Source organism: Vicugna pacos, chromosome 25 (genome assembly GCF_048564905.1).
Source record: "Vicugna pacos chromosome 25, VicPac4, whole genome shotgun sequence".
NCBI lineage: Eukaryota > Metazoa > Chordata > Mammalia > Artiodactyla > Camelidae > Vicugna > Vicugna pacos.
Genome location: NC_133011.1, coordinates 24,970,905 through 24,998,760, shown reverse-complemented (window position 1 = coordinate 24,998,760; position 27,856 = coordinate 24,970,905). Strand labels below are relative to the sequence as shown.

The following is a 27,856-nucleotide window of genomic DNA, read 5'->3' as shown; positions in this document are numbered from 1 at the left end:
ATTGACTAAGTAGATTATATTTTACTGACATATGAACACGTTCCACATTTCCTTTTGTTGATCGTCTCTCTTTAAATTTCAACTTTGGGTTTTCTAGTCAAGTGTGGATATGTATCCTCAATACATTTTGAAATCTATCCTTTTCAAATCAGTCAGCTTACAAGGTCTTGATTTCTACAGTGCTAAAGTATAAGGATTAAAGCACCCTTAAATTAAACTGAAAAACTAACTGTCTAGAATCAAGAACAAGTTGGAGAAGCCCTCAGAGTCTTATAATGCAAGTCATTATTCTTTATGCTAAAATTAAATGCAAAGGAGAAGCAGCAATGAGCTCTTAGACGTCCACAGGGGGGAGGGGGGAAGGGGACATTCATTGGTGTGTCTCGATCTGAAATAAAGTAATACTCTTTGAAGCAATAAATTTTTTTGTGAACTTCATTTGTAATTCATCAGCTTGGCCACATCAAAATGTAACATAAGGAAACAGTCAAATAAGAAAGTTACACGCTTTTGGAATATAAAAGGAGATATTGAAAAGGCCAAGGATTAATACAGTAAATGACTGAGAAGAAACTAATTCAATGAAACAGCTGTTCCATCTTTTTTTTCCTATTCTGGATATAAATATAAAAGTGTACACTCCTGCAAACAGAATAATTCTTGCTTTCCCTAGTGTAAAACAGAATCTTTCTATGTTTGTAGTTACACAAAAAGAAAAAAAAAACAAGTAGCAATTCATGTACTATTATTCAGTTTTAGATCATGAAAAAGATTAATTGTCATGAAAATATTCATCTCGAGTAGTACTAGGAAAAACAGACCCAGATATAATGGAAGTGGAAAAAAGCCCCCACTATTCTTCATAAATATTTATAAACATTACTTTTTCCAGTCTGCATAAAATAGAAGTCTACTGTAGCTGACCATCATCTGACTAGTGTTGTGACTATTCATGTGCTTAAAAATAAATTTGTGATTTGGTGGAAACAACAATAGGTTGAAAAAAATTAGGTTTGTGCTCAAATTCTCACTTCTTTGCTGAAATCTTCACTGCATTTTGTTGATAATTACTAAGCAACGCTGCAATTAGAAAAGGCACACATCTACGTGACACTATATAGCCATACACTGAATATTTTTTTAACAGACTAATCTGTTGGAAAGGTATCACTGAATCATGATTCAAAGACCAATTTTGACAATTCTTATAAAATAACTTTGGCCCCAAGTTTCTCTTCAGTATCACAAAATACAATGCCTTTTTATTTAAGTAGGGTAGGGTGGAAGAGTGGGAGGAAGGGAATTAAGTTTTTTTAAATTCTTCCTGCGGGCTAGATATTGTGGTTGGTGTTTCCTGTCTTTTATTTATCTATTTCTCACAAGGCTAATATTATTATACCAAAATTATAAATGAGAAAACTGAGAAGAGAAGATTACTAGCACAGCAAATGCTCTATAGGTGGCATCATGAATACATCACTGACGTTTCCATGGGGACACCGAGATCAGTAGATACAACATTCCAAAGTCCCAGACTGAACAGGAAACGTTCAACATGACTGTTTTAAACTGGTTCCTCAAACCTTGGCCCCTGCACAAATGACACCTGTCTCAAACCAAGTACATAAAAGTTCCAGAGAGTGAAGAGAGAAGATTTAAACAGAGCTGCCCCCATCTCTGCATCACACAGGAGCCACCATTTCACTTTTGGCGTTCAAGAGGAGACTCACCAGGTCTCCCTGCAGAGCTTCAGGCGAGTTTAGTAGGCATGAGGGGCTGAGACCAGACTCCTGACTGGAAGGCTGGAGAGCAGGATAGGTGGGTGGGCAAGCTACATTACCAGCCAAGCTTTGGTCAGGTGCGTCTGGAAAGAAACTGCACTTGCCTTTGAGAAGTGGTCTGGAAATGCTGCATACTCCCCATGGACTACAACCTTGAGGGAGAGAAGAGCAGCCTGAAGTTCTGCCCAGGAGGGTCTTCTAGAAGGCATATGGGTTTCTAAAATTGAAAGTACCTGTGGCGAGGTCCCCTGGAGAACCAAGGACTGTAAGGATGCAACCAAAGAGTGGGCATCGCCCTGGGAATGGAGGAGCTGCGGCTGGAGGACTTCAGAAGGAGCGACATACGTGAGCCCACAGAAGCGAAGAGAGAGAGACAGAAAGTAGGGGCACACTTCATACATCTGTAAGGCCAGAGAGGGCAAAGTTATATTGTGATAGCGTAATTCAAGAGTTAATTCAGTTTCCTTGTCTCTTCCTCCCTCCCTACACTCCTTATTTAGATGGGCAAGAGTATCAGCTAGTTAGTGGGCTAAAGGTAGAAAAGAAAGTGACCAGGCCCTCACTCCCAACGCAAGCTGCCAGACACAAGCGTGCTCCAGCTAGAAAGGGAAAAAATGAACATTAAATGAAATTCCATATTTTGATTATTTTCTGGGCTCAAAATTCATATTTAGAAATTGAAACACATTTACAATTTGAAGTGATATTAAGGACATTCAAGGTGACTTGCAAGATGTGAATTTTGTCTTCTGCCCCTCTGGATTCAGGAGCAGAGTCACCATACCTTTCTTCTCTGTTTCCTACAATGCTGGCACCACATGGATTAACTGAAGCCACAGCCATAAATACCAGGCTGTTCCAGAGATTCCCCTGGGACCACCAACAAACCTTCATACAGCCAGGCTCCCACCAACTGTCAGTTATTTGATGTAATGTGGAAGGATGTAGAAGGTTTGAAAACAAAGCCAGTGCCTAAAAAGGGAGGTAAAGCAATGTAAAATGATATGATAAGGAGGGAAACTGCTCCCTGAGAAACATGGAAAGGAAATAAAACTGTATGTCATCACCAACGAAGGAAGCGCTCAGCAAAAAAATGCCCTGCTGGAGTCAGGCCTAGGACACCTCTCAACTGAGAAGAAAGAAAAAACTGATCACGTGCATGGAAAAATGTTTTGATACTTCGATATTTCTCCAAACCAAAAGGCTAGAGCTTCTCCAAAGGTAACCTGAGAACCCTCACATATGTTCTACACACCCAATATATAGTCAATACTCAATATTTGTTGAATGCATGAATATGAGTCTAAATCTGTCAATCACCATAATAACTTTTCATCACAATATAAATTTAACCCTTGGGGTTTTGTTTGAATGCTTATTGTTTGTTGTTTTTTCGTTCCTGTTCTGGCTTTTCATAGCTTAAAGAACAAAAGAACCTAGTCGCCATGTCCTTAAAATTCTCCAGCTTGCAACAAAATGCAAATAAATGCCAACGATGGCCTGGGAAATAAGAGAACAGCTGGACGGGGGAATTAAACTGTCAGGATCCTAATCACACTTTCTTTACAAACAGTAAGCAGTGGGAAGACTGCAGTAAATGGAGGTATGGGAGCTTATGAGCACACCCATCTCAGATCCCTGCCAGGGGGAGCTCATGAACTAAGCACCTCGGAAGCAATAATCCATTAGATGCCTCCTAAGGGCTGGTCCCAGCCTTGGCTGACTGCTGGGATGCCACACAAGGCCCTTATTGGGAGCTGTGGGACTCAGGCAGGCAAGTTTCTAAGACTTTCATTAGCCTTGCAGAACTTACTTAGAACTGTTTTGTTGTCTTAGGCTCTTCTCCCCAAGCAATCTTTCTTCCTTCCCTCTTTCCTTCAAAGAGTTGGATCAGTGATGTGGATCCCACACTGTTTAACTTCCAGCAACTCTCCCTCCCTTTTGCCTTACAGGCTCTTGCAAGTCTGACCCAATTAGCAACTGCAGCTCTGAGGAGCCAGAGTACTAATAAGGATGTGCCCAGGCTACTGCCCAAATATTTTTGGAGAAACCAGAAATCCACTTTTTTATGTCAAACTCAGGATTTTTAAACACTGGTTCAAATTTTTCTTAAAAAATCATATGCAAACCAAACAACACATCCACCATCTCGAGTCTCCCAGAGCCAGCCAGTTTGTAGCTTCCACTCCACCTTATCAGTGTAATGTTTTAACCACCTCTACTAGGATTTGCTTTATTTTCCTTTTCACTGTTCTGATTTCCCCACTGAGGACAGGGGATTCTATGAGTTCAAACAAAAGCAGCTCTTACAAAATCTCAAGCTGAGGATGGAACAGGAGGCTTCTCAGTACCAAGAGAACACTGGAGACGTGTTCGGAGGAGATACTCAGAGGGACCGGTTGCCTTTAAAGCAACAGAAACAGAGTGAACGCCCAGTTCTTTCCCTGAGTTCAAAGACAAGGAATAAATGTTAGACAGCCCTGCCTCCATCAGGGGCTGTGTCTGACCTAGCATTTAAATGTGCTTTCAAATTGCCTTTGAAATTTGAGAGGGCTGTATAGTACCCTTCCTATAAAGTCTGCTTAGCCTGGAAAGCATGTCTTTAATGGCAGTCTAATATCCTCAGGACGGCTACTGTAATCCTCCTCAGTAAATCACTGCTGCTTATGGATTTAAATTCTATTATGGTCCAGTGAGTCTTTATCAGTATGAGAAAGTCTGATTTATTTGCTTTTCACATTCAAAGTATTTGTCTCATTGGAAAACAAAACCAATATTTTGTTTGCCCTCTGCACAATGTTAGTAATTGAAGGTCCCCAAATACATATTCATTTTAGTTGTGCAAAGACAGTCACAGAATATAATTGATTAAAACAGATTTCTAGACCACATTTGTGGTGAGATTGCAATGACAGATCTGAGTTAATGAAATTCCCTCTCGCTCTCCAGCCTCGGAAACATCCTCTGGTTTCCCTTGTGTATGATTCAGAGAAAATTCAGCCTTGGGAAATATGAACACCGTCATATCACTTTAATCAATAACAAACGAGTCTCACATTATCTGGCTCTTTCCTGCTTTATTCAGCAATACTGTTGAACGGCATTTGAATTTGCACCTCAATGTCAGAGTTTCATAGCCAAGATTTCTGGGACTATCTGGCTGGTAAGAATTAGCAGAACCCTAAAGTGGTTCCCTCCTCATTTCTAGTCACTTTGACAAATGCCTTTTTCTCTAGGAAATCCATGCACAAGTGCTTACATTTTTTTCTGTACAATCTCCGTATCTACAGCAAACGTTGAGTCCTAGAGTTCAAACTCTACAATACGGTTTTCTCAGCTAAAATTCTAGGTGTAGGTTCACATAGACAGAAAACTTAAATGATTCTATCCATAAATGAATGGTGAGAGATTTGACTCATTGTCCAGGGACCTGGATTGTTGTTAAATTGTGTCTTTAATAGGTGATTCCAAGAGCTAAGAAAGTCTCTCTAAGCCTATTTTTTTTTGTCCACATAATAAAAGTCTTATACCAAATAATATCTAAGGCCAGGGGCAAATGTAGGTTTTATGAGGACTGAAGTATATATAATTTAGGTACTCTTTATAGGAAAAATAAATTCAAAATTGTGAACACTAAGATATAAAAGAAAACATTCATTTATAGTAAGAAATAACAAATTACTAATTTTAAGAGGATGACAAACACCACAGACATCACAAACATAGAGAAAACTGAAATATTATTTTTATTAATTGCCTGGCACATCTATATAATACTTCTTTCCCTACAAATTCTGGCTGCATAGTCTTCATTTGACCATAATTTTGTAATATTATTGTCCACAGAGAGAAGAGAAAGACAAATCAGACTTTCCTCTAGCAGGGTTGATCAAAATTTGTATTGTTGATAGTTTATTATTTAGAAAAGTTTTAGTTTCACAACCCATTATTAGTAATCTTATGTAAATATTTAATATGTCATCAAATTTAGGGACACCTGTACCCAGTGTCTTCCATATACAAGCTATAAGATTCAGAAGAATATTCCATAGATGAGCTTCTGACTCTATATATTTAAAACTTTGTATTTTCTCTTCTATCCTCATACACCCCAGCCAGATGCCACAGATGAATATCGCATGCAACACTATTCCTGGAACCTTCGAGACATGACCTTGAGTGGAATCAGAAAAATGGCTGGTAGGAATATTTCTGAAAACCAATATAAAATCAGATGGCTAGCAATAATTTAATCATACCTGGAAGAGACTGCAAATCACATAAATATAGGTCATTAAATCAAAACTCCAGTTAAATATATCTTACTTTTCAAAAATTATATACATATATATTTTATATATATGCCCTAAACTTTCCTAAAGGTTCTGAGAAATTAAAGTAGGTAAAATTCAACCCATTATGTTTGCCTTAGAAAAGAAAAAGAAGAAGAATAAAAAGAAGTGAAGGACAAGGAATAGTAAATACACAGGCAAATGTTTTAAATTATTTTGGGAGTATGCACTGACTTCAATTATTTAATGACTGAGTTGACCCTGTTCTGAATATAGGGTGGACATATATTTAGTCTTATATTATTAATCACTAAATTTACTACCTTTAATTCTGATACCAGATTGGGTTTTAAAATAGGCACCAGTCTAGAAAACAGTGCCAGGGATTTTTGTTGTTGTTGTTGCTATTTGTTTGTTTGGGTTATTTTTTGTCATTTTTAAAACTTATAATACAACAAGGTTTACAGTAATCCTTGAGTTGATCCTAGATCTGAAAACACAGTCATAAAGTGAAATACCTGTATTTAAGGAAATTTTATTAATTAATGGAAAAAGCCCTATACTACATACTTATCCATTCATTCTACAAACTTTTATTAATACTTAGTATCATGTGGCAGGCACTGTGCCAGAAAGAAGCGTGCATACAATCTATGGCTGACAGTCCGTCCCCAGATCTCTGGGCATGTAAATTCTACTCTTGCCTGTCTTCGAATTCTGAATTGGTTGATGAAGAAAATAACTAAGACAAAGATGCTTCCTACTGCCATACGATCCTCCTTTCATTGAATTATAACAGATATGAAATGTTGCAATTTGGAGTCAAAAATCTGGTTTTAAATGCCCTTTCTGCTTCCTTCCTGTGAATTAGTCTTGTGATCTTCAAAATGCTTATATTCTTCACAAAATGTAGGAAATTTAAGTTGATGCCTCCATTCTTTGAAATCAAAAGTTTAAATAGGTACAATGTCTGTGATTTTTGGTATATCGTAAATATTGATTTTAAAAATAATATGGTTCTATCATCTTTTTAAATATGTCCTGTAAATCTAATACCATAATGATAGATACTTGCCATCATACGTTTAAAATACATATGAAAAAAATCTTCTTAACAGTTAGGAAACTCTGTCTCCTTCCCTTTCTCCTTGAACCTACTTCCTATTCCATTTCACATACACTCACACACACACACACACACACACAATACCCTAGCATAATATACTTTTATGCTTAAAAGGTCACCTTATCATATTCTACAACAAAAACATTTATACAAATTTAAAACAAAGATCTTAAGTTTGAAGTATTAAGAAATTTTGTTTGAATCCTAATTATAAGTCCACAATTAAACAAAAAAGCAAATATGTTAAAATTTTGAAACTCATTAAGTCAAAATTTAATTTTTGGAAGTTTATCTCTATCTCTTAAAGAGATTGTGTTTTGCAATTAATTAGCTCATGCGTCGGTAGAAAAGTATTACTTGTCTCTTGAACAAGACAGCTTTCAGTACCATACCTATTCTTATTTTTCATTTTTATAGACATAAATCCTGAGAAAATTTGTTCTTACAATAAGTTGAATGGTATGCAAAAGCTTTTCTACTACGTATCACCCATTTCCTTGAATTCCCTCCAAGTTATATGGCAAAATTCATATAGTGATCTATCATCTAAAATTATTTTTAATAGTCTCTCAACTGACAACTTAGTTATTTCCTCCTTCAATTTTGTTGAAAGCCAAGAATTGGAAAGTACCTGACCTGTGAAGTGATTTGTTATCCAGTCATGAAAGTCATTCACTTTCTCAGTTTCTGGGAAATATACCAAAAAGGTTTTACCAAGTCTTATTAAATGGCTCTAGGTCTTTCACACAGCGGCACCCTGTTTAATCTAATATCCTCAAGAAAGGTTTGAGAAAATCAAAATATGCTATTTTCAATATACTTCTGGCAATGCTAGTTTTTAATAAAACAATTGTGTCTTACCATGTGGCTTAAAATATATTTTCCTTGAAACCCTGGCACCACAAATTGAACCCATTCAGTTTATGGACACTATCCACCACATAACTGAACTGGCAAAGTCAGTCCTCATTGTCTAACCAATCTATTGATTCCATATTTACTTTCTACAGGAAAACGTTTCACTTTCATTATCAATTCAATAAACGTATTCATTTGTGTCTGTATGACCATCAGCTAACTTATAAATTGTATTTTTAAGCTAAATACTTAGACAAACCATGGTGCTTTGCCATACTTTTCCTTTTTAATGACTTTTTCTTTTTGCTTTATGCTCATGAAACTCTAAGAACAATGAATTTTTGACAATAACCAGACACAGAGTAGAATAACAAATATTAGAAAGCTGACTAATGCCAAGGGATGGTGGGTTACAGGCATGCTTGAGCCCTGCTAGCGTAAATGAAAGGCTGGTGCAGCCATTCTGGGTGAAAGCTGGCGCAACTTAGTCACATTGTGTGGACATCTCCTCTGTGACTCGGAATTTCCACTCTCAGATCTATATCCCAAAGAAAGACATTGTCACCCAAATGGGACAGAATATGAGGATGATCACTGTGGAACTGTGGTGGAGGCAGGGAGTTGGAGGTCATCAGGATGTCTGTCACTGGGAGAACATATAGGTATAATGTGGGAAAGGTCATCACCCAATGGATGGATATTACTATCACTGTGTCAGTTAAAAAAGAGAAAGAAGAAGAAGAAGAAAAAGAACAGGAGGAGGAAGGAGAAGAAAAAGAAGAAGAGAACAAGGAAGAAGAATAAATATATTTTATAATATTTCTGTAAAGTAAAAATACACAATTACATAATGAAAACTGGACAATAGATATTTTGCAGAAACACACATGAGGTGATAGACAAACACATTAGAATTGTTGTTGCACTGCAATGTATTGAATGCCAACAGACTGGTATTCTATACATTTTATAAATGCATAAGATACAGTTATCATTCACACTCTACTTTCAGATGCTGTTCCACCTGAAATAGAGCCAGCCTCTACACTTAAGGGAACTCTTTTGTTCCTCCTTGAGTCTTTCCAGGAAGGATGACTTGGAAGTACGTTCCAGGGCAAAATAAACTGTCCAAGGGGAATTAAAAATCAGCTCTTAAAATAACTGATTTGATCTTAGAATTAAAAAAAAATCAGGTAAGTTGAACAAAGGAAATTGGCCCTTGATAAATAAAATGATCAGGCTCTAGGGGAAAGACTAATAACTGGGCCAGGGACTTTCCCTCCCTCCTCTTCTCTCATCCCCTCACCCCTCCATCACATCTTCCTTTTTATTTCTTTTCACATATATTTCATACCAAAATGACTTGGTCATGGACCTTTCCAGTAAATACAAATGACTAACAACCTTGTTATGGACTGACTGACTGTCCTGCTTGCCCACCCACCACCACCACCACCCACTGCTCACCAATTTACATGTTGATGTCCTATCCTGCAGTGTGGCTGTATTTGGAGATGACGGCTTAGCTTCTAAGGACATAATTAAGGTTAAATGAGGTCATAAGGGTGGGCCCTGATCCTACAGGATTAGTGTCCTTAAAAAAGGGACACTAGAGTGCTAACTTTCCACCTCTCCATATACCCGCCCAACCCTTGCACTCACAAACACATGCACCCCAAGTAAAGGCCATGTGAAAACATAGTCAGAAGGAGGCTGGCCATCTGCAGGCCAGGAAAAAAGATCTTACTAGAAACTATGTCAGATGAACTTGATTCTGGACATGTAGCCTCCAGAACTGTGAGAAAATAAATCCCTGATGTTTTAGCCACCAAGTCTATGGTATTTTGTTATGGCAGCTAAAGCAGACCTCAAGCATCTTTATGGAAATGATAATTAACATGCTAATAATATATCTTTAAAAGATTTAAACAGGAGAGGGGTATGAGTCATAGTGCTTCTCACAAAAGTGTAAATAGAGTTGATTCAAAATCTAGTTCAATATACAGCTCTCCAATTATATCTCAAGACATACATGATTCAGCATATAGATTTTTAAATATAAAAATAATGATATAACAACAAAATACCAGTATTTAGTTATTTTTAAATAGCCTGCTGTACCAGTAGTCTGTAAATACACAGAGCCAGTATCACAATAGTGTAACCTCTAGTGATTTAAAAATAGGATGCATAACTTCCCACACATGGGGAGTAGAAACTGGAGAAGAAAGAAATCAAATCTCACTCAGTTTACCAGCATTCAAAAAAAGATTTAACTCCTCTGTTACAAGTAGAGGTGCAAATGGGCAAAAGTTTTCAACAGTGACTTCACAAAGGAAGATACAGGAATGGACAATAAGCACATGAGAACCATTAAACATCATTTGTCATCAGGGAAATAAAAATTAAAGAAAAAATTATATATCACAATGTACCCACCAGAATGACCTAAAAAGACTAACAACACTAACATTGGCAAGGATGTGGAGCAACCTGAACTCTCAAACCCTGTTAGTAGAGATATCAAATGGTACAGCCACTTTGAGAAAATTTCTGGCAGTTTCTTTGAAAACTTAACATATGCTTCCCCTGTGACTCTAGGTATCAACTTCTAGATATTTTTCCAAGAAAAATGAAAGCAAATGTCCACCACAGTCTTAAGATTGACCCAAAATAGTCAAGAACAGGAAATAGGCCATGTGTCCATTAACAAGAAAAATGGACAAACAAATCACAGTCCATTCAAACAGAGGAATGCTACTCCACAACAATAAGAAATGAACAACTGATAGCCAAATCTCAGAAGTGTTATGCTGAGTAAAAGAAACCTGAAATGAGTAAATACTCTATGGTTCCATGTATGTGAATTTCTAGAACAGTCGAACAAAAATCTATGATGGAAAAATTCAGAATAACAGTTGCCTCTTGGGTAGATGAGGTAAAGACTGGCTATGAAGGAGTGTAAAGGGACTTCCTGGGGTGATGGTTATATCTTGATAGGGTTTTGGGTACAGTGTTTAATGTATTGGTCAAAATTCACTGGCTCAAACACTTAAGATCTGTGCATTTCACTCTATTTAAATCTTAAATCAGAAAAAAAATCATAAACAAATATCTAACATTAGTAATGATCTGTATGCTGAAGTATTTAGTGATTTTCATACTGATGTCTTAAACTTATTTTGAACTGCATTTTTTTTTAATGGTGGAATGATGGGTGTACAGAGGGATGGAAAGGTGAACAGATACTTGATGAAGCAAAGACAGCAATGTGTTAAGATATGGGGGAGAGATCTATAGCAAATATGATATAGTGTTAAGCCTGGATGGTAGGCACCAGATAGTGTCTTGTGTTACTTTTTTATATACTTATATTTTTCTGTATGCTTGAATTATTTTATAATTACTAATAAATTTGCATGAAACATGTGTTACTAATATGATATACGGAAAATCTTTGTTCACAGAGTCAGAGACCCTTTGCAACAAATCTGCAGACCCATCCTGGAAAATCCTCAGGTGATTTTGGAAATTACAATAATCCTCAGAGGATTACATTCCTAACCTTATCAAGTGACTTGCTCTGACCAATGGTATTTGAGCAGGTGTGACCTATGCCACATCTGAGGGGAAACTATAAGAATGTTGTGGGCTGAACTGTATCCTCTAAAAATGTATATTGAAGCTCTAACCGCTAGTAGTTCAGAATGTGACTTATATTTGGAAACAGAGCCTTTAAAGAGGTAATTAAGTTAAAAAGAGGCCATCAGGGTGGGTCCTAATCCAATCTGACTGGTGTCCTTACAAAGAAAAGACACTTGGACACACAAGGAGACAGTCTTCATGGACATGCTCTCACAGAGAAGAAACCACATGAGGATATAGTGAGCAGGCGGCCATCTACAAACCAGAGAATGGCCTCAGAAGAAACCAAACCTGCCAACACCTGATGTTGAAGTGCAGTCTTCAGAACTATGAGGACACGGACAAGAACCAACATGTCCCACGTCAGAACTACTCCTTTAACCTGGATGTCACCTTACACAGACCTGAAAACTAGATGAAGCCACATCAGTTAACTTGTGGTTGCCAACACGTACCAAGAAAATAAATAGTTGTCACAAGACACATGCACACACAGAGTAGAGGTGTGTGTAATATACTTTTTGCCTGAGTGCCAAAGGGCAAACAAAGAGTTAAAATCAATATTGGACCACAGCCTAAATAGAGCTGCATCACCATCATGAAAGGAACCTCTGGAATGCAGAAATAAATCCAAAATTTGATGTAAATGTTTCATTGTCATTACTATTATTTGATTATTACAAATTGCATTGGTGACCAAGGTTACAAATTTGACATTATAGTACAGGAACAATGATTTCTCAGCCCTGTCAGCTGCCTGATTGCACCCCTGGTTACTGAAATGCACTTTAACAATACAAAACACAAGTGTAGTTTCAGTTGCTTTGGGGAAGGGAACAATTTGGCTGGCTCTGTGGTGCAAAGTGCCTCTTAATGGTAAGTTGCCACAAAGTGATTAAGCTTTTCTTCCTTTCCATCTTAAACAAAATAAAACCTCCACAGACTCAAAACAATAAGAAATTTTCTCCTAAAAGCATTCTTGTGAAGCCTGTTGTTTTGAAGTTTGCACTGAGTGAACAAAATGTGTTTTGATATGTGTTTTCCTATAACCCTTTCCCTCTAACACTTGCAGGTTTTACTTTAACAATAATGAATATACACTTATATAACAATGGGTTGTTAGAATTTCAAAGTAATAAAGAACTTTTTCTTCCTGCCCTTGAAATTTTATTATTTTTGGATCAGAAATGTATATCCTAGATGTTTTACAAAATGATTTTGAGCTCTTTCCAACTCTTAAAAATTTTAGATAGCTAAGCTGATCATCTATTTTTATTTGTGAATAATTCTAAGATTTCTTTTTCATTAAAAAAATCCACATATGAAATCAAATAACTAAAAATTAAAGTTCTCAACAGTTCATTGTTTAACACTAAAACACCTGATAATTTTATAAGTTTGGATTACAGTATCATATAATCTATTATTTGATTTTGTGTTAAATTTTACACACATTTTTGACTCCAAAATAATATATTTTCCAAGTTATCCAGCCAAAACACTCTCAATATTCATATTATATTCCAATATTTTATTTTTAATTACTTTAAAGTTCTTAATAATTATTTTAACATAAAATTAATATACTTCAAAATCATCACAATTTATTTGCAGCATTTTAGTTTTGCAATAATGAATATACATTTATATTTCACTGGACTTTAAAAATTTCAACAAATAGAGCATTCAAGGAGATTTTTCACTACAAGTTATATCTAGCTTGATAATTTACTATTTGAGATAGACACTTTATATACTGACATATTAATATTCAGAATATTCAGATACTGACAATAAATTCAAATGTTACTATTGGCACCCCATTCAAATCCATAAGCACTCATACTTCATAAAAAGTCAACTCGAATTTTTCCAAACAGGAGCTGTGGGACTCTACTGGTGAAGAATTTCTCTAATCACAGAAGACCACTCAGGCAGTGCACAAGGCCGATCAGAAGTACTGAGGAGTTCAGACACCCTCCTCACCTCCTCACCTGCCAGAAGCCCTCTATCAAAAATTGATGGGATTTGGTGAATAGATACCTTAGCTATTCACCTCTCTGCTGGGACAACTCTGAAAGTCAGATCCTCTCTATTCACTAGAGTTCTGCAGCAGAATTGAGACCTAATCGTCTAATAAAAACACGTTCAATAATATACTTTCATTGACTTCCTTCTTTTCCTTGTATCACTTCCAACTCAACCACTAGTGCTCCCAAATAAACAACTCACATCTGCATCCTTCTCAGAGTCAGCTTCTGGGGGACCTCAGCCTAAGACATACACAATCACAAGATCACACACACATTAGAAATACCAGAAATGACACTGAAATAGAATCCATTAATAATTATTAGCTTCAGGTTTACAGAAGTGGACTCTCCCATTTTAATCTGAAAAAATTTAAACCTGTATCAGTTGTCTATTGCTGCATAACAAATCACCCCAACTCAGTGACTTGAAATGACTTGTTATTTATCACAATTCTGTTCATTGGTTGTGCAATTCTTCTCCTCTTTTCGCCTGGTTCACTCACACAGATGCCTTCAGGAGGAGAGGCAGTTGAGTTTGAAGGGCCTCAAGTTGGCCTCATTCACACATGACAATTGATGACTGTTATTGGCTGGAGTAACTTTATTTTCCTGCCTGTGGCCTCTCATGATAAGGGAGACTACCTCCTTACTGGGAAGTCCCAAGACAGCATTTCAAAAGAACAAAGACAAAAGCTATAAGGCCTCTGGAAAGCTAGGTTCTGAAAGTAGCAAACACCACTTCAACTATATTCTACTGACATAAGCAAGACATCAAAGTTAGTGTGGGTTGAAGGAGAAGGATTATAGCCTTCATCTCTCAATGGAAATAGCTGGAAAATATCACGCCTGTGTGTTCAATCTACCATAAATCCAACTATCTCTGTGGGAGAAACCAGCTAGATGTTCTCCAATTCTGCTTTCACTTTCTGGACATGAGACATGAACTACATTTCCCAGCCTCCCTGTAGGAAGGTGAAATCTAAGTGCTTGGATTCATGGCAGTTCCAGGTACAGCATACACTCTGTAGTCTGTCTTCCTCTGCCCCAGTAACAGCATGTGCTGAAGATGGCAACATCACAAAACGGAAAAAGCATGGATCCCTCAGGGTTTTTTGAAGGAAAAGTATTGGATTTTCATTGAACTTTTATATGAATTTAAAATAAACTTGTATTCCATTAAGTCACTGAGATTTAAACATACTGAAATTAAAATATCCTGATTAATAAAGTGTTTGAGAACTAAAAGGATGAAAATCAAATAATGAAATATAGGACATGACAGAAGTCTGACGGAAGAGATTCTTGTTGCTGTTTTTGTTGGGGATTGAGGAGAAAATGCCCCCTCATTTTACATCATGTTAGCAGTCTTCTCTCCACTTATTAGAACATCTCCCCTGATGATATCTATTAGTCCCTTGGTCTCCATTAGTTCCAAGGAAGTATATAGATGAATAGACTTCCTATTGTGGCAGAGATTCACCTGCACAATATATATTTCTTACAATTCAAGTTCACAATTAAACTCCTGCTATTCATAAAGAAGAGATGGCTGGTAGGTGCACATGCAAACGGTCGGGGAGGTGAGTTTATGAGCAGCTTAGAAAAACACTCCCTTTGACGATAATGTCCAAAGTTTATATTCATGTACTCTCACACTCTCCTTATCCCTCATCTCACCCCTTAGATATGTTCCTCTCTATTGGAACAACACTGGTAGAATTTCACTATGGGAGACTTTGCCAGCTCCTTAAGATGCTAGTTTTTCCTTTGGTTCATAGCTGAGGTGACTTGGTCACATGATAAAGGATATCAAGTGGGTCACTAGGAAATTTTTATCCACTTTCTAGAGAAAAAAAACTCCTCCAAGTGTTTTAAACATGTAAACCTGTGCCTTTTCATGTCTGGCAATGATGCTGATGATGAGAAAAACCTTCCCAGACCAGGATGATCTATCCAAGATCTATTTATTTTTCCATAATCCCTCTGTTTATGTGTTCTCAAATGACTAATGAGGCCAATGTGTAACTGGCAGATTTTGCCACAATTTAGACAGATGGTTTCAGTATATGTGTGTAAAGAAAGTAATGTTGGAAATGTGAAAATAAAGATATGTTTCGTACCATTCTGAGTTTTTCTAAGAGAACAAAGATAAAATGACAAGGGGGCATGGAAAGGTTTCAGTATGACTAAACCATACAATGCGATCCTCTTACCTTAGAAACCTCTGGAATAACTACTGAGAATCACTGCACTAACATATATACAGTTTCTTTAGCCCAAACACTTGGGAAAGTCTAAACATATGCTCTAGTCGTTGCTTTAGAAAGTTTGTATAAGCAATATTAAGTGAACTGTTGCTGATAAAAATGTGACCTCACTCCAAACCTGAGCCCTTCCTAGAACTGAAGCAAAACCAAATATTTCTGGGCAATTTGAAATATAAACAGGGCTGCCCATTTTTCAGGTCTTTGCATGGATGACACATTTCTAAACCTACTTTAATCCAGTTATTCAAATTTTAGGGTGGTCTCTCTTAGATGGGAAACCCTGTAAGTCTTGGTACGTTGCCAATTTATTGCACATAGCTAGCAATATGAAGACACATTCATTCATTCACACATTCATTCATTCATTCGCTCATGCACTCTCAACTAGTACTCACCAAACACTTAGTGTAAGACAAAATCTATTTGTTTTGACCTATTTGTTTCCAGTTAGTTCCTATGAAGTAACCACAGCCAGAAGTTTCCCTCCCATCCTTCTTTCTCTCAATATAATTCTATCTACCTTGAGATAATTTGAAACAATGGGTTTAGCTGAGTAGTCAATACTGTTTATCCGATCTTTGGCACTGGGTTGTCTGCCAATTTCTGAGTAACATGTAATGTCAGGGAAGCATTAATGGCCTGAGGTCCACCCTTGTACAAATGGTTTCATCAGCACAACCCCTAATGACTAGCCTGACTTTAACTCTCTCTTACAGAATTTTGCTAAATGAAGAAAAAAAAAAGCAGCATACAATGACAGTGTAACTTTTTCCCAACAAGTTTAGCTAAAGACTCTATTGGCATACGGTCTGCCTTCTAAGGTATTCAGAATAAGGGTTTTATCAAATGTTTTACTAAAGGTTAACACAGATCACCAGCTTTCTAGCCTACCGTGTGCACCCCACCCCTTAAGACCAAATGCTAAGCTAAATGTTAGGACGGTGGCCCAATTCTAAGTATCAATTTCTGTATCAATTGTAGAAAGCAAACACAATTACACAAGACCCAAAATACTGTGCTTCCGCAGGAGTCAAGTTCATTTCTCTCATACATAGCAGTTCAGTCCTTCAATTGAGCAGCTTTGACATTTTCAATGTGCAACTTTCAACTCTAGGTCTATGAGTGACTGTTCCACTTCTTAGCACCTCCCAAGAGACAGAAAGAAGGAAACCGGGCAAGGGCAGCACAGACTGATTCATTTTTATGATAAAACACTTTCTATTTTCATCAAATTGGATTGGACTCACATAGCCACATGAGGCTTCAAGGATGGTGGGAAAATGTAGATGCTACATGTGTAGGCATGTTTATGGCTAAAGTGAGGGTGATCTATTATTAAAGAAGAGAGGATGTAGAGTGATGAAGAATCAGCAGTCCCTACTACCATTATCTATCAGGTCAGAATAGGAGCCAAGAGAAGAAAAGGGAGGAAAGAGCTCACAGAGAGAAGCAGTGTAAATGACTGAGTAGGGACATTCTCCTGGGCTGGTTTTTAGACCCTGAAGCTGTCAGTTCCTTAGGAAGAGTTCCCTCTACACCGAGTCCTCCCTTTCATCTTCTAAGAGGACACTGCCCCAGATTATATAGAAGCCCATCTTCCACCTGGAGGTTTCAATGATTAGACTCACTCTCCACTGTTTTGTTAGACACATGTACTAAAAATAAGGAGGCTTTCCTGTATGTGTGCTGTAGTAGCTCAGATGAGCTCAGAAAAGGGGGAAATAACTCACATAATCTGGAATAGTTTTACAGAGGTAGGACTTGAGGTGAATGCAAAAGGAATAATGAAGGACAGATGGACGGAGTCAGGCTTCTGGGAGGAATGATCAGAGGAGTTATCCCTGCGACTCAGGCTTTGCGGTCTACTCGACCTCAGAGAGAGACTCAGAAGCATGTAAACAGAAGGACTGGTGTCTGCAATAAAAATCCCTGGTTAAACCTGAACAGGTTGCTTAACCTCTCTGTTCCTTGGTTTCCTCATCTTTACATAGACATTTCCCTAATAGGGTTGTTTTGAAGATTTCAATGAAAGGGTGTATTTAAAGTGTTAAGACACGGTGCCTTGCACATGGTGAATGTTTAATAAATGTTACCTAAAAACATGTATCTTGGTGCCTTTACTTAAATCAAAATAAATGAAGGACAGAAAATACATTTTTATTCATAGTAATATTTTTTACTGCCTCTGATATTGTGCCTGGAACACAGAAGTCAATCAATAAATAAATGAGTGAATAAGTACATGAAAACATTTTGAAACGTATTTAAAAAAAAACAACCTATACGTTTCCCTGGCTTCTCAAGTTTCTTAGTGGTTCTTAAATAGTGGCTCAAAAATGAAGAATTTATGTTAGAAATTCTACATAATTCTATCTGAACGAAGAAAGCCAAACTACTTATTAATTTACACTGAAGCCATAATATCAGTCTGGGAAAAGCAAACATGCAGCAGCACTGAAAATTTCTAGAACACACACACACAAAGAATCCGTAAGATTCTTTAGGAAAATGGAGCCATCTACAGGCCAAACCAATTTACCATCAAACAAAACCTGTTTCTTGAATCAGTCATCACAGAACAGGAAGGCTTTTTTCTTTAACTTCTTATGACTCTTCTTTTTATGTCTTTTTCTTCTTATTCTTCTTCTTCCACATACAGAGCTCTAATTCAAAAGCATATCCAGGACACAACCAGTTTTAACTACCTCCACCACCAGTGTATACTACCACCATGTCTCCCTGGATCAATGCAGTCACCTAACTAGTTCCTTGCTTCCGCCTTTGGCCCACCGAAGTCCATGCACAACAGAGTAGGAGCAATCCTTTCAGAATAAATTATATGTCCATTAAATTAAAAAATTAATGACTGTCGATTATAAGTTGTACACGATTTCAAGTACTGGCATTAAGGTGATAACAAGGACATTATACCTGTTTGTGATGAAAACAGAAAAACTTATGGAAAAAGCATTATAGTCACTATAATAAAAGTAAGATTAGAAAGAATGACGATGAATTATACAACCAACTCCCTTAAAAGGGGGGAGCATTTAAGCTGATTCTTGAAGGACAACTAGACTAGCATCTTTCTAGTCAAAGGATAAGAACAGAATGCCACACCTGTCATTTATCAGGGATGGATGACTATCAGACACAGTGCGAAGTGCTTAAGATGCAGGACCGCACTTAATCCTTACACCACCCAAATCACCGGACATATTATCTCATTTCGTAAAGGCAGAAACTGAGAGTTGCAGGGGTGAGGTAAATATGGCCAGGTATACACATCTAGTGAGCAGATCTGAGAGCTGAATCCAGCCTGTTACGGGAGCCTGTGCTCTTAAGAACGAGGCAATTCTCCCTCTGTGAAAGGCCGAGACAGAGACCCCGGTGGCAAAGCTACTGCACCAGCAAGAGGACTCTCAGTACCTATCCTGCAGGCCTTTCACTGGCCAGAGTTCTGGAGCTTTAAGATGACTGTGAGTGTCCTGCCAATCCCTGCCTCAGTATAAATTTTTGGCATTGCAAACACACAGACACACACAGGGATGCAGCTGCTGCCTGAGACTCTGAAAGTAAGAGGCTACAACCAGTACATGAGCCCCATATGGGCAGGCATTATGTCTTGTCACCATTGTGTCCCCAGTGCACTACACCTGGCATTTAGAGAACACTGACTAAACGAACAGGTGAACTGAAACTCTGACTGCATTTTAAATACCCACTTAAAACCTGAAAGGTAAGAAGTGCTATTGCAGGAAAACAGATTGCACGACAGATTGTGCGTGATGCCCAACGGTTGACGGCTTTCATTTTCAAGGATTTGAGCCTTAAACAGGCAATTGAGCAAGGATTTGGAATTGGTGAAATCAAGTTATACTCTGAGTAAGTCTTGTTCATTTTAAGTTTAATTTTTTAACCATGCTTCTCACCGACTTCAGTCAAGGACATGCATAATAAAGGCATGCTTTGCTAACAATCATTCAGGTGGAGTTTTTTTCACTCACAGGGCCAGTGGCACCCACACCAGGAGGCACAGCATAGTGACATCAGTGGGCACTGAGTTCCTAAAGGTTACAGGAAAGAAAACAAGAACAAAGGCCTTGAAATGAGAGGAAATGGGACATCCATCTCAGTGTTAATGAAGATTGGCCCACCGGTTTGGAGTCCCATCAGAACTCACTCTGCTTATAAAAGTAATAGAAATCTTTCTCAAACTGGCTGAAACAATGATTGCCCCTTGTAAGTAATATATTTAAGAAATGCGCCCAACTTTAACAACCACTAGATCCAATGCCTCAAAAAGATATCATCAAGGCATCACTTTCTCCAGCCGTGCTTCAACATTCCTCTGTATTTGGCTGCATTCTCAGGTCGGGTCCCATTTGGAGCCAGCTAAAGGGGTTTCCAGTAGCTTCAAACTTATATTCTATTAGCTTAGCAAGCCTAGAGGATAAAGAAACCTCTTTTCCAATTATTCTGGCTAGTAAGTCCTTGGATTTTCTCCAATTGGCCCTGATTGTGCCACTTGCCCATCCTTGAACCAGTATTGTGGCCAAGACTGTGCAGCCACTGCTCTGATTGGTCAGGGTTGAAAGGTGTACTTAAGCTGGAGTCCAAGGATGGGGTCATCTCTGCCCATATGATTTAGACTGAATGTTGAAAAGGACTAATTCTCTAAATAAAACTTGAGGTTTCTTTTACCAGAACAAGGTATGCTGGGTTTAAACAATAGCAATAGTAGTAGTAGTAGTAGTAGTAGTAGTAGTAGTAGTAGTAATAATAATAATAATAATAGATATAAATGGCCGAAGCCAAACACATGGAAGAGCATGTTAAATGTGACCTGTCTAGGACTGACCCCTGACTGAATGGGGAGAAGGGCTGGGAATGGAGGGGAGAAGGGGACCTTAAACCTGTTAGACCACAAAGCTGTCATTAAGCATTGCATTGAGGAGTTTGACCAAATTGTAACTCCGATGGCAAGGATGTAAAAGGACATCATTCATCCATTCATTGCGGGTGACTGAATGAATGCATATGTACATGAAAGAATAAATACATAACTTTTAAGGTTGGCATTATTTATCTCATTTAACAACTAAGGAAAATGAGGTGCAGACACTGAATACCTGAGTTAAGTCAGCATAAGTCAGTAACCAAGAATTTTAGCTGAGAACTCAACCTCTTGGGTACCATTCCAATGTGCTTTTAAAATGGGGTGCATTAAAACAGAGGCTTACTCAACACAGTGGAGATAAAATTATTAATGCACAGGCACAACGAGAGATGCTAGGACTCAGGGGAACCAGAAAACCTGTTCTGTTCACCTACAGTGTCCTTGAAGTGGGAGCTCACCAGAATATCAGAGGTGCCTCTACACCTGGCCACCAAAGAGAAAAACGGTAGCTTGAAGACAGAAGTCTGTAAAGCTACCATGTCTGATCATCCAAGTCATAAAATAGGAGCTGAAAGAGATTCTGAGACAATATCACGAGTGTTAAGTTTTAATGATCTCCTGAGAACAACAGCCTTTCTTCTTCTCTACCTTCCAAATATTATTCAAATCTCTATCATTGGAAAACCCTAACTCCTAACTGTCTTGTCAAGACATTCTACTCAAATATGCTTCTTGAGTGCAGAGAAAATCTTAGAAGTGAGTGACAGCAGTGAAAAGTTGACAACCAAAATCCAGCACAACGACTTTACTTAAAGAAAAATCATTGAGACTCTATGTGTCCCTGTAATTACAGAACCACACTTGACCTTAATCATACTAGCTTATTACACTTCTCCCTACTGAGCTGATGCCCCAAGCAAGAACCCTTCCAAAATTTCCCCTATTATCATGATATCTGGCTTCCTAAAAAGTTATCCATTCTTGTATATATGGTTACCATGGAGCTCAGCATACGTTTAAAAGTTTTTCTTGCCATAGTCTATACATTGAATCTCTATTTCACATTTGTGCTTGTATTCTGGAGCCTATGAAACAGAAAACAATAATTGATCAATGGTATTAGAATATTTAAATAATCGAAAATATAAGTTGCAATTCGTAAGTAAAATAAAAGAGACTTATTATAGTGAATAATTCTTAATCCTAAAATTCAGAACTGTGACAGAGGCTTTCATAATAAAAATATAGCTTAAATCTGAACTTTAAATCCTTTTACTAGCCAAAGGTTCTTAGGCAAATTATTTCATCTCTCCTAGCTTCTATTCCCCCATCTGTAAAATAATGATAATAACATGGCCTTAATTATGGAGATTAAAAGAGATAACCTATGTGAAAGCACCTAGGTGACACATGTAAAATTAAATAAATAAATTATGTAATACCAATTAAATAAATGTGAGATTCTTTTTAAAATAAAATGGAAACTATGGTCCATGCTTTAAATAAAACAAAAGAACACACACACACACACACACACACACACACAAAACCCAAAAAGCAAAAAACTTATTTTGGCTTTCACCCCATCACAATTCTAAGTCACCCTCATGTTGTTACTTAATATAATTATGTACAAGGAAAGAAAGAGGCATTTACTAAGCATATAATGCATAAAAAACATGGCCCCCCTAACTTATTGGATCCTGAAAGCAATTTAAGTTTGGTTTTACACCAGCTGCAACCTCTCAGACTTCAGAAGCTTTGAATCAGCACTGCACCACCTTGCCATAGATTGGGCACAAGTATAAAAATAAAGAGAAAAATCAAACCATAACTCTGGACTCTATCCAGGGTCTTGTCTTGAAGTTACAGTCTTAGAAAATGTCTCTCTTCTGCAAAATAAAGGGGTAATCATATCCTTGCCCATGTCAGATCTCCACAGTCTTTTCAAGATTATCCTGTTCTAGTGTAAACTCCCTGACCCCAAATCAGGACCCTATCTGGTCTTTGTGATGTTCTTTTTTTTTTTTTCCTCTGTGATTTATCATAACATTTTGTGTATATTTCCCTGGGCTATACAGTGTAATCTTGTTTATCTATTCTACAATTTTGAAATCCCAGTCTATCCCTTCCCACCCTCTACCCCCCTGGTAACCACAAGTCTGTATTCTCTGTCCATGAGTCTATTTCTGTCCTATATTTATGCTTTGTTTTTGTTTGTTTGTTTTTGTTTTTTAGATTCCACATATGAGCGATCTCATATGGTATTTTTCTTTCTCTTTCTGGCTTACTTCACTTAGAATGACATTCTCTAGGATCATCCATGTTGCTGCAAATGGCATTATGTTGTCAGTTTTTATGGCTGAGTAGTATTCCATTGTATAAATATACCACCTCTTCTTTATCCAGTCACCTGTTGATGGACATTTAGGCTGTTTCCATGTCTTGGCTATTGTAAATAGTGCTGCTATGAACACTGGAGTGCAGGTGTCATCCTGAAGTAGGGTTCCTTCTGGATACAAGCCCAGGAGTGGGATTCCTGGGTCATACAGTAAGTCTACTCCTAGTCTTTTGAGGAATCTCCACACTGTTTTCCATAGTGGCTGCACCAAACTGCATTCCCACCAGCAGTGTAGGAGGGTTCCCCTTTCTCCACAGCCTCTCCAGCATTTGTCATTTTTGGATTTTTGAATGACGGCCATTCTGACTGGTGTGAGGTGATACCTCATTGTAGTTTTGATTTGCATTTCTCTGATAATTAGTGATATTGAGCATTTTTTCATGTGCTTTTTGATCATTTGTATGTCTTCCTTGGAGAATTGCTTGTTTAGGTCTTCTGCCCATTTTTGGATTGGGTTGTTTATTTTTTTCTTATTGAGTCGTATGAGCTGCTTATATATTTTGGAGATCAAGCCTTTGTCGGTTTCACTTGCAAAAATTTTCTCCCATTCCGTAGGTTTTCTTCTTGTTTTATTTCTGGTTTCCTTTGCTCTGCAGAAGCTTGTAAGTTTCATTAGGTCCCATTTGTTTATTCTTGCTTTTATTTCTTCTAGGAGAAAATTTTTGAAATGTATGTCAGATAATGTTTTGCCTATGTTTTCCTCTAGGAGGTTTATTGTATCTTGTCTTATGTTTAAGTCTTTAATCCATTTTGAGTTGATTTTTGTATATGGTGTAAGGGTGTGTTCTAGCTTCATTGTTTTACATGCTGCTGTCCAGTTTTCCCAACACCATTTGCTGAAGAGACTGTCTTTATTCCATTGTATATTCTTGCCTCCTTCGTCGAAGATTAGTTGACCAAAGGTTTGTGGGTTCATTTCTGGGCTCTCTATTCTGTTCCATTGGTCTATATGTCTGTTTTGGTACCAATACCATGCTGTCTTGATGACTGTAGCTCTATAGTATTGTCTGAAGTCTGGGAGAGTTATTTTTCCAGCCTCTTTCTTTCTCTTCAGTAATGCTTTAGCAATTCTAGGTCTTTGATGGTTCCATATAAATTTTATTATGATTTGTTCTAGTTCTGTGAAATATGTCCTGGGTAATTGGATAGGGATTGCATTAAATCTGTAGATTGCCTTGGGCAGTGTGACCATTTTAACAATATTGATTCTTCCAATGCAAGAGCATGGAATATCTTTCCATTTTTTAAAGTCTTCTTTAATTTCCTTCATCAATGGTTTATAGTTTTCTGTGTATAATTCTTTCACCTCCTTGGTTAGATTTATTCCCAGATATTTTATTACTTTGGGTGCTATTTTAAAGGGGATTGTTTCTTTACTTTCTTTTTCTGTTGATTTATCGTTAGTGTAAAGAAATGCAACTGATTTTTGAACATTAATTTTGTAACCTGCTACCTTGCTGAATTCTTCAATCAGCTCTAGTAGCTTTTTTGTGGACCTTTTAGGGTTTTCTATATATAGTAACATGTCGTCAGCATATAATGACACTTTTACCTCTCCTTTTCCAATTTGGATCCCTTTTATTTCTTTCTCTTGCCTGATTGCTGTGGCTAGGACTTCCAGGACTATGTTGAATAGGAGTGGTGATAGTGGGCATCCTTTTGTGATGTTCTTAACCATGACTTAAGCAGTATGTCCTCACTCCCTTCAGTTTAATCAAACATTTTCATCACTTCCCTTTTATTCCGATCCCTATCAACGGCCATAGCTGTTTCACAAATGCCTACTCTCCAGCATACAAACCAGGACAATTGAATACTATCACAAAGGGAAATATTGATAAACTGAACTTTAGTAAAATCAAGAACTTCTGTTCATCAAAACATATCACTAAGACAGTGAAAAAAACTGCTAGAATGTATCTGCATCACATGAATCTGACAAAGAACTTATATCCAGAATTTTTAAAAATCTACATTAATAAAAAATGACAACCCAATTTTTTAAAATAGGTAAAAAACTTCAAAAGGTAGGTCACACAGGAGAAATCTAAATGGCAATAAGCACATGAAAAGATGCTCAACATCACAAGGCATTGGAGAACCACTGATTCTAATCACAGTGAAAACGTCCTATGCACCCATTAAAATGGCTGAAGGTTGACAATAACAATGAAATGGATCAGTGTTAGAAAGTGTGGGGAACTGGGACTCTCATGTCTTGCTGGTGGTGGGAGTGAAAACTGACACTGCTTTAGAAACTGATGATACCTACTAAACCTGAATAGGTACATAGCCTAGGACCCAGCAGTTCCTCTCCTGGGTATCTTCTTCACACAAATGCATATGTGTCTATATAAGAGAAAAAAAAGTATATTTAAGAATGTTCAATGCAGTCACTAAAGTAGCTAAAAATGGGACACAATGTAAAAGTTTATAAACACGAGAAGTAAGATTGTGGTGGTAGATTCATGTGATAGAGTATCAGACAACAATGGAAAGGAATAAAATACTACTATACACAATGGTAGGAATGGATTTCAAAAACAATATTGATCAAAAATACATGTTCTATGATTCCTTATTTATCAAATTCAAAGAGGGGAAACACTACTCTAGGGTAACAGAAGCCAACAGAGTGGTTACCTTTGGTGGGGGAAGGCAGTGACTGGGGGAGGCACGAAGGGAGATTGTGTGGTGATGTCAATGTTCTCTGTTTTTATCTGGAGTATCACTTGGGTGTTACATAAACATGTTCACTTTTTGTAAAAGTTCATCTGGTTGTAACTTAAGATTTGTTCAGTTTACCAAATGCAGTTTACACATCCATAAAAAATACACAAAGAAATCCACATCCTTCTTCATACCTCTAAATAAGACTCACGAATTCCATACAACCAACTCTATGACTTTAGAATAAACTTTTAAGTATGATTGGAATTCACCCAACCACACAGAACATTTTCATAATCCATGCCCACAAGACCATCTTTTCCTGAAAAAACACTTGTATTTTCTTGTCTGAAATTCAGCTTTCTCTGGTCAATGGTTTGTGGGACTCATCATGTACAGAAATGGAAAGCAAGAGGTCAAGTGTTTCTAAAACAGTATCGAGTATGTACAGATTATTTACTTACTATGCGTTAAGCAATGTGCTAAGGACTTTGGGTGCATTATTTCATTTAATCCTCACAATAAACATTTGAAATAAGTACCATTAGTATTTCCATTTTAGAGGCAAAGGAAACTGAGAACGAGAAATGTTAAGTAACTGGTCTAGGTGCACACAGCCGACAAACGTCTAGATTCAGGATTTAAACCCAAATATGTTAACGTACCATGTCAACTCTGTGGACACTAGTCTACACTGCCCTCATCCTTGGGAGGCAATGAGACAGAGGAGGTGGGAGATAAATTCTCTCCTTCCTCTCTGCTCAGGGAAGAAGTTCACAGCTAGGAGACAGGTAGAAAACAGTGTAGACATTTCCGCTTCAGAGCTCCATTCTTGCCAGGAGCACACAGTCTGGGAACGGGGCTGTCCTCCTTGTAAGAGAGATGAAATGGAAAGAGAACACACAGGCTTTGGAGTAGGAGCGATCACAGAGCTCTCCCTCCCTGTATGCCCTTGAACAAGTCTGTTTCTTCATTCATAAAATGAAGATGATCAATCTTTTTCATAAAGTTATTGAGTAAATGAAGATACCAGCTGTCTTAAGCCATGGCAATTTAGGGAGATTTGTTTGCTAGCTGTTCATGTGTTTACCCTAGTGGAGTGTAGGCTGTATGGTCTAACACACTTTCCTTTCTGATATCTCCACGAATCCTCACGACAGACCTGGCATGTACTGCAGATGTGATTTAAAGATCACACAGTTTCTAAGCTAAGATCCTTCAAAGCCTTATCCACAAACTACCCTAAATTCCTTTTCTCATTCCTTCTTCTGTGACCTAACCTAGGCGTTTTGAAGAACACTCAAATATCTTTATTTCTCTCCTTTTAAATTTACAATTATCACTAAAATGCTAAATTTCTGCTTTCTTCCTTCCATATCTTACCTTGACTATTTTCAGCAAATGAGAATCAAATAATTATACCACTTCAGCATCATCTTCTTCGGGACAATCCAAAAACTAAATCTCCAATCATTTCCCCCAAAATCTTGTCATTCTTTCCTTAGTTCACAATTTCCTGCCATCAGCCACCCAGTTTCCCCAAAGTAGTATCCTCAGAGTTGTCCTTCCTTCTCTTCTCCCTTTCAACCCATAATACATTGTTTCGAGACAGAGTTTCAAGACAGAGTGAGAGCAGCCCCCTGCCTCAAACCTATGTACCACTGGTAGTTTTTGTACAGTTGGAATTTTTCACCCTTTAATTGTATGCACAATCTTCCCAATTGGTCCTTCTGTCTCCACCCCACCTCCCTCCTTGTTGAGGGACCTCTCACCTACACTTCTATAGAATAAACTCCAAACTCCTTAAAATGGCAAATAAGGCCTGACACCCTCTAGACCTCCCTTTCCAAGTGCCACTCACCAGTGATGTGGCTATAAAGGTG

The 27,856-nt window shown here is 37.5% G+C and overlaps 2 long non-coding RNA genes across 5 annotated transcripts in view; one reads left to right on the top strand and one right to left on the bottom strand.

The window, feature by feature from the left end:
- Positions 1-27,856, bottom strand: part of LOC140689291 (uncharacterized) — a 160,215-nt gene that overhangs the window by 126,822 nt on the left and 5,537 nt on the right. The window lies entirely within an intron of this gene.
- LOC140689290 (uncharacterized) lies at positions 1,536-12,349 on the top strand. 3 transcript variants are annotated; one of them, XR_012064189.1, is made up of 4 exons: positions 1,536-3,002; positions 5,897-5,981; positions 9,070-9,250; positions 11,525-12,349. It is a non-coding gene; the product is annotated as an uncharacterized lncRNA (long non-coding RNA). The 3 variants fall into 3 exon arrangements; XR_012064190.1 differs by lacking the exon at positions 9,070-9,250 and having other exon boundaries at positions 5,901-5,981; XR_012064188.1 differs by lacking the exon at positions 9,070-9,250.